Raw genomic sequence first — 4,443 nt, forward strand, 5'->3', positions numbered from 1 at the left:
CTCCCATATGTGCCTTGACCAGGCAAGTCCAGGGTTTCAAACCAGCGACCTCAGCATTTCCAGGTCAACGCTTTATCTACTGCACCACCACAGGTCAGGCCTTTTTATTTTTTTTTATTTTTGAGTGTCTTAAACATAAAGTTGTGTTGTATTTTATTGAATGCCTTTTCTGCATCTATTGATAAGGTCATGTAGTTTTTGTTCTTTGTTTTGTTGATATGGTGTATTACGTTAACCGTTTTACGTATGTTGAACCATCCTTAAGATTCTGGGATGAATCCCACTTGATCATGATGTATTATTTTTTTAATATGTTGTTGTATTCGATTTGCTAGTATTTTGTTTAGTATTTTAGCATCTGTATTCATTAGAGATATTGGTCTGTAGTTTTCTTTTTTTGTGCCGTCCTTGCAAAGTTTCGGTATGAGGTTTATGTTGGCCTCAAAAAATGTGTTTGGAGATTCTCTTTGTTCCATAGCCATTTCAGGCCCCGGGCAAGAGGCAGCGCCGCTTCGGCAGAGGGCCCGAGCCCCGGAGGCCTCTAGGATGGTGTGGGGCCGCAAACCAAAATGGAGTATGAGTGGAAACCTGACGAGCAAGGGCTTCAGCAAATCCTGCAGCTGCTGAAGGAATCCCAGTCCCCAGACACCACCATCCAGAGAACTGTGCAACAAAAATTGGAACAACTCAGTCAATATCTAGATTTTAACAACTACCTGATTTTTGTTCTGAAAAAATTAAAATCTGAAGATGAACCCACAAGATCATTGAGTGGTCTCATTTTGAAGAATAATGTGAAAGCACATTTTCAGAACTTCCCAAATGGTGTAACAGACTTTATTAAAAGCAACTGTTTAAACAATATTGGTGACGCCTCTCCTCTGATTAGAGCCACTGTAGGTATTTTGATTACAACCATAGCCTCCAAGGGAGAATTGCAGAATTGGCCTGACCTCTTACCAAAACTCAGTAGTTTATTGGATTCTGAAGATTACAACACTTGTGAGGGAGCATTTGGTGCCCTACAGAAGATATGTGAAGATTCTGCTGAGATTTTAGATAGTGATGTTTTAGATCGTCCTCTCAACATCATGATTCCAAAATTTTTACAGTTCTTCAAGCACGATAGTCCAAAAATAAGATCTCATGCTGTTGCATGTGTCAATCAGTTTACCTTCAGTAGGACTCAAGCTCTGATGTTGCACATTGACTCTTTTATTGAGAATCTCTTTGCATTGGCTGGGGACGAAGAACCAGAGGTACGGAAAAATGTGTGCTGGGCACTTGTGATGTTGCTGGAAGTTCGAATGGATCGCCTGCTTCCTCACATGCATAATATAGTTGAGTACATGCTACAGAGGACCCAAGATCAAGATGAAAATGTGGCTTTAGAAGCCTGTGAATTTTGGCTCACTTTGGCTGAGCAACCAATATGCAAAGATATACTCGTAAAGCACCTTCCTAAGTTGATTCCTGTCTTAGTGAATGGCATGAAGTACTCAGATATAGATATTATCCTACTTAAGGGTGATGTTGAAGAGGATGAAATGATTTCTGATAGTGAACAGGATATAAGGCCACGTTTTCATCGATCAAGAACAGTGGCTCAGCAGCATGATGAAGATGGCATTGAAGAGGAAGATGATGATGACGATGAAATTGATGATGATGATACAATTTCTGACTGGAATCTGAGGAAATGTTCTGCTGCTGCCCTGGATGTTCTTGCAAATGTGTATCGTGATGACCTTTTGCCACATATTTTTCCCTTTTTGAAAGAATTACTTTTTCATCATGAATGGGTTGTTAAAGGAGCAATTGGTTGGTTTTAGGAGCAATTGCTGAAGATTGCATGCAAGGCATGATTCCATACTTGCCTGAGCTCATTCCTCACCTTATTCAGTGCCTCTCTGATAAAAAGGCTCTTGTGTATTCCATAACGTGCTGGACTCTGAGCCGCTATGCACACTGGGTAGTCAGCCAGCCCCCAGACACGTACCTGAAGCCATTAATGACAGAATTGCTAAAGCGTATCTTGGATAGCAACAAGAGAGTACAAGAAGCTGCCTGCAGTGCCTTTGCTACCCTCGGAAGCTTGTACAGAACTTGTTTCTTACCTTGCTTATATACTTGATACCTTGGTTTTCGCATTTAGTAAATACCAGCATAAGAACTTGCTCATTCTTTATGATGCCATAGGAACGTTAGCAGATTCAGTAGGACATCATTTAAATAAACCAGAATATATTCAGATGCTGATGCCTCCGCTGATCCAGAAATGGAACATGTTAAAGGATGAAGATAAAGATCTCTCCCCTTTACTTGAGTGCCTATCTTCAGTTGCCACAGCCCTGCAGTCTGGCTTCCTTCTGTACTGTGAACCTGTGTACCAGCATTGTGTGAACCTAGTACAGAAGACTCTTGCACAAGCCATGCTGAACAATGCTCAGCCAGATCAATGTGAGGCTCCAAATAAAGATTTTATGATAGTGGCTCTTGATTTACTCAGTGGCCTGGCTAAAGGACTGGGAGGCAACACTGAACAGCTAGTAGCCCGAAGTAACATTCTAACACTAATGTATCAATGTATGCAGGATAAAATGCCAGAAGTTCGACAGAGTTCCTTCGCCCTGTTAGGGGATCTGACAAAAGCTTGCTTTCAGCATGTTAAGCCTTGTATAGCTGATTTCATGCCAATATTGGGAACCAACCTAAATCCAGAGTTCATTTCTGTCTGCATAATGCCACATGGGCAATTGGATAAATCTCCATTCAAATAGGTATAGAGATGCAGCCTTATATTCCTATGGTGTTGCCCCAGCTTGTAGAAATCATTAACAGACCCAACACACCAAAGACATTGTTAGAGAATACAGCAATAACAATTGGTCATCTTGGTTACGTTTGTCCTCAAGACATGGCCCCCATGCTACAGCAGTTTGTAAGACCCTGGTGCACCTCTCTGAGAAACATAAGGGACAATGAGGAAAAGGATTCAGCATTTCGTGGAATTTGTACCATGATTAGTGTGAATCCCAGTGGCGTAATCCAAGCTTTTATATTTTTTTTGTGATGCAGTTGCATCGTGGATTAACCCAAAAGAAGATCTGAGAGACATGTTCTGTAAGATCCTTCATGGACTTAAAAATCAAGTTGGAGATGAAAATTCGAGGCGTTTCTCTGACCATTTTCCGCCTCCCTTAAAAGAGCATCTTGCAGCTTTTTATGGTGTTTAACCTCATACACTTAAGCTGCAGTCCCATAATTAGGGGTCTTTCAGTCTTGGAGACAATGAGGGAGCCTCTGCACCCAGGGAAAATGTTACCCTTTACAGGGGGGAAGGGTAAACCAGTAGGGAATACAGTACAATCCCAACCCTACTGGGAGGGGCAGGAGGGAAATGTTGCCGTCACTGTATAAGTCGATGTTGGGAAACGTTTTAACATCTGGAGGCTTTGCGGGTGGAAATATGTCTTCAGTTACAACTCCACAGTGGATGTGAAGAAGCAAAAAGAATCTATTCAGTCTACTCACAAAACAGTACATTCTGGAATATTATGGGGAATTATACCAAAACAAGAACCATATAAATGATGCATAGGAATAAGAGAAAAATTTCTATAGTGCACAATAAAGGAAACCTAACCTAAGAATGGGGGTTACAAACAGTTAAGAAGCTTTTTTTTTTAATTTAAAGGATTTTATAAATATTCCCACATAATGGGGCCTCTTTTTTGCATGCTGATAAAGAACTACACAAATGAAGCTAATAGAATTAAAGTCAAGCTTGCCAACCCATAGTGGAAGCAGGTTCTTGGAAGTTACAATTTAAGGTACCCAAAAAAAGTTGGAAATAAAAAAATTAATTTGAACAATGAAGCACCCTGTGAAACGCCAAACGAGTCACTCCTTTTCCCTTTGTGGGCTGGGCAGGGAGGGAGGAATAAGTGGGATTGGACATATCAAATTAAAGATTGAACTCTTGATTTTGCATTAAAACATTAATGTAGTAGATATCATTTGATGGTTGTACTTCATTAGATTTAATTTCTAGGCCAAGACGTTATTTTTAAAGTGCAGTTTAAGGTTCAGGCATGCATTCTGGCTCATAAAACAAAAACAAAAACAATAACAACAAAAAAATAAAATGTGTTTGGAAGTATTGCTTCTTCTTTAATTTTTTGGAAGACTGAGTAGAATAGGAACCAAGTCTTCTTTGAATGTTTGATAGAATTCACTTTTATAACCGTCTGGGCCTGGACTTTTATTTTTGGGGAGGTTTTTAGTAGTTTTTTCTATTTCCTCTCTGCTAATTGGTCTGTTTAGGCTTTCTGCTTCTTCATAACTCAGTCTAGGAAGGTGGTACTGTTCTAGGAATTTATCCATTTCTTCTAGATTGTTGAATTTGGTGGCATATAGTTTTTCATATTATTCTACAATAAT

General features: G+C 39.8%; 1 pseudogene; it reads left to right on the forward strand.

The window, feature by feature from the left end:
- Positions 1–565: 565 nt before the first annotated feature.
- LOC136317398 (transportin-1 pseudogene) lies at positions 566–2,839 on the forward strand (annotated as a pseudogene).
- The last annotated feature ends 1,604 nt before the right edge of the window (positions 2,840–4,443 follow it).

Source organism: Saccopteryx bilineata, chromosome X, assembly GCF_036850765.1.
Source record: "Saccopteryx bilineata isolate mSacBil1 chromosome X, mSacBil1_pri_phased_curated, whole genome shotgun sequence".
Taxonomy (NCBI): Eukaryota; Metazoa; Chordata; class Mammalia; order Chiroptera; family Emballonuridae; genus Saccopteryx; species Saccopteryx bilineata.